Here is a 7500-nt window from a genome sequence, read left to right on the forward strand (position 1 = left end):
GGTCTAACATGAGTAGATTATTTTATTCAAGTATTTCATATGTGTATTTCAGAGATGTATAGCCAGTTCGTAAGGTGATTTCCAATCATGTGAGATTAAGTAAATGTATATAAATTACATAAGACTGTCGTCATTGATTTACTTGTATTTTCATTCAGTCCTGTATATGTAATTTTAAATAATTTTAAAGAATTAAATTTTTATTTCACGTAGTTTTGTTACGAAGTCTTATGTAAACGTGTTAAAAGGTATGTATGACACACAAGGTATAAAACATGAGGGATTGCATCATGTTTCCACGTGGTTGGAAGTTGCATGAAGGTTCTAGACTAAAAGTTATCTTTTTTTCAATGTTAAGAGAGGAGGTGGGTAGAGTTAGTTGAGAGAGTTGCCTCGTCACGCAACGATAGAAATATACTTCAAAACTGCCAAGATGGCAACCTTACATCATGAGAACCAGCCCAGACCATGTGCACACGCATCAAATGCATTGCTGGAATGAACTGAAAGTTTGTAGAGTGAATTATGATGATACATAAGGGCCTAGCAATGCATAGGAGTCAGAGGGATCCAGCCTTGCCCTCTGAAATAGTCTTCTCACCAGCATCTATCCAGCCACTATGTATTTTCTCTCAAACGTGAATTGTGATTTCCCTCCAACGTATACCGTGTATAGTGTTGTTCAAACGTAGGTGATATTATTGTGTGTTTAATTTAAAAGTGAAGTGTGTTAATGTAAGTACATTTTATATGGTAAATTTCATGTGACTAGCCCTGTGAGATTTGGTTAAAAAGTGGTGTATATTTATTCTTGCTTAACCGTTCGGTAACCTTGCGTGAGTCCAAAGGTTGTAAGAGTAACAGTTACGTTTATGTAAGTGTAAATTTTATTTATTTCCTATGGTATTAAAGTCAACTTTTTTTATCAATTGTCAAACTGAAATATTTACATAAATTAATTTTTAGTGAAACAAGTGATTCTATAGTTTTTTGAAGTGTCATTTTGTCTTTTTCTAAGGTCTAGTTCAGATTTATATTTTGAGTGATTTATTTTGGTATAACAATTGAATTTTTATTTTAATATACTATATATATATGTATGTATATATATATATATATATATATATATATATATATATACATATATATATATATATATATATATATATATATATATATATATATATATATATATATATGTATATATATATTTATATATAATATCTAAATATATATGTATATATATATATATATATATACATATATATATATATATATATATATATATATATATATATATATATATATATATATTTATATATAATATCTAAATTTAACTACAGCTTAATCTCTTCCATATTTCAACATTGACGGTCTACAAGTTTGAGATCTAATGGCAAGCTAGAAGCTTTTAATATACAATAGATACTGTTGGTAAACTTTCTTCGTTCCTCCATCATATTTGATACTATTCTCTCTCTCTCTCTCTCTCTCTCTCTCTCTCTCTCTCTCTCTCTCTCTCTCTCTCTCTCTCTCTCTCTGATACTATAGATATATCCAATAACACTTATGATATTCTGTCATTACTTAATAATGATTAGCACGAAGGGATGACTGTCAGAATTTCTAAATGGGGGGAGAGTCTAAGACTCTAAGTCAAATAACAGCTTTATTTGGACTGTAGAGATAAGGTTCGAATCCTGGCCTGAGTAAAATTACTCTGCTTGTTAGGGTATTTCTATTTGCACCATGATCTATCACTATTATATAAGTCACAATTTTTTTTTCCATTTTGACATTTTTTTTTTTTGCATTTTATCTGACTTTTTATTTATTGTATCTGGTAGAACAATTTATAAACCTGTCATAAACAGAGAAAATAATAATAATAATAATAATAATAATAATAATAATAATTATTAAAATTTTCATCGATAGCAATAGAGTTATTGAAATGTAGGAAATCAACCAGGGTATATCTTATTCAGATTTTCTCATTCTCCCGTTAATTTGAAAGCTATTTTGTTTACAAATATCTAAAAAATATCCACAGAGCAACTTCGTAAGATCAGTATTGAAGACAAAACTCTTTGACTACGACAAAAAACTGTCGTATTTATTGAAACTTTCATAATACAATTCGTGGTTGTTTACCGGAACTGAAATCCAACATAACAATCCCGTTATTATGTTTCCAAAACAGACCAACACGTTTTGGAAACTGTCAGGACAGCAGGAGGTTCATCTCCCCCTTATCAGTGTCTCTAACTGCACGTGATACTCATCCAACACGAAGCATTGTTCTCAGATTCAAGGATAGCTGAGGGAAGCTCTATAATGATGCTGAATCAGCTTTGACTTCGTGTTAGGCCTTTCACTCTTCCTCTTCCTTTCACAAAAAAAAAAAAAAAAAAAAAAAAAAAATCTTTTATAAATACTTTTGTATTTGAGACGATGCCTTTTAAAGCTTCTAGCTTTTGTAATTCTTTCTCAAAAATAAAAGTCTATCCTGATATGGTACATTCAGAACTCAACCGCATTCACCAATTCTTTGAATTCCCTTACATACCTTGAAATCCTTTACCCTTTCATTGATAATTGACTACTATGTTCCCATTATTTTTCTCTATACAAAGAAGTTTTATAAAAAAGAAAAAGAGGAATTCTTCATCGTCACTATTTGAATAAAGCTACAATTTTCATTTTAGAAAAGGTCCTTCGAATGTCTGCCACATTCTTGCAATGAATATTGCATTTCCCTACGTCATATAGATTTTATCTAATTTAGTAAAATAAGTTATTCATCGAAATTGTTTAATGGCAATTCCAAATATATAATTATTACTCGAACGCAAAGCCAGTTCATTCTACTTTGCCTTATAAATCTCTTCTCTTTATTCACCAACACAGGTTAATTACACCGTCTGTCAACAGCAGAGCATTGAGTAAGCATTTCTGTAAATTCAGGCCAGATGCAGAATTTCAATTTATTAGTTTAATCGTAGTTTCACAAAGCCGGAACTTTCTCAGTTTAAGTAAGTTTAGAATACCTCCATGGATTGCTATAGCTATTTATTAATTACGCCTGCCTTCTCATAGTCTCCCTTCTATTTTTTGTTTCAACTGGCCAGGGTTAAATAAAGACATTGGTTTATATTAGTGACATTAAAAACGGAGAATATCTATTATATTTATCTATACATCTATCTATCTATCTATCTATCTATCTATATATATATATATATATATATATATATATATATATATATATATATATATATATATATATATGTGTGTGTGTGTGTGTGTCTGTGTGTGTATATATATATATACAGAATATATACACATATATGTAAATATACATATATATATATATATATATATATATATATATATATATATGCATACATATATGTATTTATATGTATATATATACGTATACATATATGTGTATATATGTATAGATATTTATACACACATATATGTATATATACATGTATATATACATATATATGTATATATGCATACATATACATATATACACACACATATATATATATATATATATATATATATCTATACACACACACATATATATATATATATATATATATATATATATATATATATATATATATATATATGTATATATACAAATATATATATATGCATACATATATATACACATATATATATATATATGTATACATATATATATGCATACACGCACACACACACACATATATATATATATATATATATATGTGTGTGTGTATACATATACAGATATATGTACATATATATATATATATATATATATATATATATATATGTATACATACACACACACATATATATATATATATATATATATACATATACATGTATATATATACATATATATATATATATATATATATATACATATACATATATATGCATACATATACAGTACATCTATATATGTATACACACACACATATATATATATATATATATATATATATGTATGCATATATATATGTATATATATATGTGTATACATATATATATATATATATACATATGTATACATATATATATACATGTATATATATATATATATATATATATATATATATATATATACAACTGCATATATATATGTGTATGTATACATATATATGTATGCATATATATATATATATATATATATATATATATATTATTACGACTATTAAATTACGTAAATTCCTGAGCTCCAAAACTCACCTGCTTTATATTACCTAATTTAACACACAATAGAAAATTTCCGAACTCTGAGAATAATACTCCTCCCAGACAATAGTATATACGAACACTGAATATCTAAAGGTCTCTTTAATTTACGCTCAAAACAAAACTGGGTGATTACTTTACTCTTAACGGGAGCTATTCTAAAATCAACCTCTTAGTTAGGGAATGCAAGCAAAGATCTGAAATAGGTATTGGTGATCGAAATAATACACACTTTACAAAAAATGAATATACAGTATTCTATAAAAATAAAGAAGGAAAAATTAACACCAAAAATAAATCACTCAAAATACTAAATCTACACTAGATTATAAACTAAGACAAAAATTATACTTCGAAAAAATTATAAAATCACCTGTTTCACTAAAAATTAAATTATGAAAATATTTACTTTTGACAATTAATGAATAAATGACACTTTAACACATAGTAAATAAGAATTACACTTACCTTACATTTACTTAAATGATACTCTTACGTTCTTTGGCCCACACAAGATTACCAAACACGTAAGTAAAATAAATACACTTCACTTTTTAACTTAATCTCACAGGACCAGTCACAAAAACCAATTAATTTTTATAGGATATCTGTACTCGTATATACACAGCACTTCTTATATTTTAAACCACAGAAATTTTAATGTTTGAACAAAAACAATTCACATTTGAGAGAAAACACTATGTACGATAGAGAGGAAACACTTTAAATGTTGAAGAGGAAAATAGATGGATTACTTAAGGAGTGCTGGCGAGAGGATCGTCGGACGTTGGCTCTTTCGGATTCAGGCTGTCTCTTATGCATTGCTAGGTCCTTATATATCAACTTAATTCATTCCAGAATCTTCCAGTTTGGCTTTCTGGAAGCTTGGGGGCATGGTCTAACGGCATCAAGATTGCCAACTTGGCATCATGGAAATAGGGAACTATCATTGCTTGAGAGGCAACTCTCTCAGCTAACTCCGCCCACCTCCTCTCGTAACATTAAAAATAAGATTAAACTTTCGTCCAAAATCTTGCTGTAACTTCAAACCACGTGTAAACATGATGCAATCCCTAGCATGTGTCATAGAGCATACCTTTTAACAAATTTACATAAGATTTCGTAACAAAACTACGTGAAATAAAAATGTAATTTTTTAAAATAATGTATATTTACATATACGGAACTGAATGAAAATACAGCTAATGAAATGACGAAAGTCTTATGTAATTTACATACATTACTTAATACTATGTGAGTGGACCTCACCTTACGAGCTGGCTATATATCTCTTAAATACACATGAAATATGTGAATGAAATAATCTACTCTTATATAGATGTGTGTGTGTAGAGTTTGCTTGTTATATATATTTCTATCCGGCCACCCCCAGCTCTCCCCGTCCCTCAGGTAGGGGGAGAGGGAGTAGTCATAGGTAGTGAATGGGGTTGCGGTTGCATGTGTTTTTATATCTAACCAAATATTGAGTCGTCGTTTTTGACGGGTCTCATACACTAGTGTGTATATATATATATATATATATATATATATATATATATATATATATATATAAATTCAACACTAAGCCGTTTCCTCTGGCAGAAGGTGGGCTAGAGAAAAATAACAAATGTCGTTGCCTCATTCATCTGCAAACGGCTAAACGACAGATGATCTCCTATACAATAAGACTTCCTTAAACTTTGTTCACTGTTTACTTCTAAAAAGAAAGCTCACTAACAGATCGTCGAAATCCCTATCCACATTGCGCCCTTCAAACCTATCTTGCGCGTACTCATATGCTGCTTGCTTATCTAGTACTGCCCATTCAATACGCCTTTATTAGTTCTCAGCCTATCATATATACCATACATTCTAAATATGCTCCACACTGCTTCTCTATGTGATCTTTCTTAAGATTTTTCTATGTCTGTTTATGCCATAAACAATGTTTTCTCTTTAATTTCAAAATTCTCACATAGTTATTCCATTAGTGAACATTTGATCCACACATACTGTTCTCCCCTTATCAGTTATTCTTTCATCTTCCTCACTTTCTAATTCAAATCTTACCATACACCACCACTTGTATACTTATGTATGCCACGTACCTGTAAGACATATAGTAGCTTTTTTCACATATTCCTTTTATACAGCAGACCAATTATTGTTTTCACCCAAGCTTTAGGGATCTTTCCCTCAATCAAACATACCTTAAAAACCCTGGTTAGTCACTCGAAGCCAATTATCACTGTCATATTGCAGCATCTCACTTGAAATCCCATCAATTCCTGGCATCTTTCCTTGTTTCAACCTCTTAATCACCTATCTTACAACTTTAATAATTCCATAAATGAGATGAACAAATAGTGATTGTGGTATGGGTAGCTGAAAGATCTAAAACTTATAGCATCAAGAACACTGGGACATTGAATAAAATACAAGCGAGTTAGTTGCATTATTTAATGGCTCAGAAATGGAAAAAGGAGGACCGAAAAAGCTATTTTAGGAGAGTCCGAATTTATCCCTAGCTGATTTGGAAGCTTGTAAGGGTAATTGTGCAATATGATTTAAACGCAAAGATCGTTTAGAGAAAAGGAGATGGTTTCGTTGGTAGACGCTAGACTTGGAGTTCCTGGAGAAAATGAGAACTGAGGTTTGGAAATGCATGACTTTTTAATTAGGGAATTTATATCAATATTTGGGGAAGGGAAAATGGTGAAAGAGAATCTGCTAAACTATGCTAGTTTAAAGGTTTAAAGGCCGCTCATGAATGGCAGAGGTAAAGGACACTGGCATTGCCCTATCAAGTAGGACAATACCCTAGAGACAGACCATATTACATATGATCAGCGCCAGAGCCCCTCTCCACCCAAGCTAGTACCAAGGAGGGTCAGACAATGGCTGCCAATGACTCACCAGATAGACCTATAAACTCCCCCAAACCCCCCATGCTTAGCTCACAAGGATGGTGAGGTTGCAGAAAACAAAGGAGCTAACTATGCGAACAAGATTAGCTGGAGGTATACTCGCTCAATATTACTGTATGTGAGAATGAAGATCATATAAGGAGGAAATGGAGAATTTATAAGTTAGGGTTTTATGTGAGTGTTAAGCTTGTAAATTTCCATGATTAGATCGTAAGGACATCATGAATTTTATGGAAAAAGGGGTCAGGAGAGAAGAGTAGAAGTATTAAAGTATTAGGATGAAAAAATAAAAAGGTTTAGCAATGGAAAACATAAG

At 30.1% G+C, this 7500-nt stretch overlaps 1 protein-coding gene across 2 annotated transcripts in view; it reads left to right on the forward strand.

Annotated features, from left to right (window-relative positions):
- Window positions 1-7500, forward strand: part of LOC137634126 (trypsin II-P29-like) — a 47422-nt gene that overhangs the window by 38763 nt on the left and 1159 nt on the right. The gene's annotated exons all lie outside the window — the stretch shown is intronic.

Source organism: Palaemon carinicauda, chromosome 44, assembly GCF_036898095.1.
Source record: "Palaemon carinicauda isolate YSFRI2023 chromosome 44, ASM3689809v2, whole genome shotgun sequence".
Taxonomy (NCBI): Eukaryota; Metazoa; Arthropoda; class Malacostraca; order Decapoda; family Palaemonidae; genus Palaemon; species Palaemon carinicauda.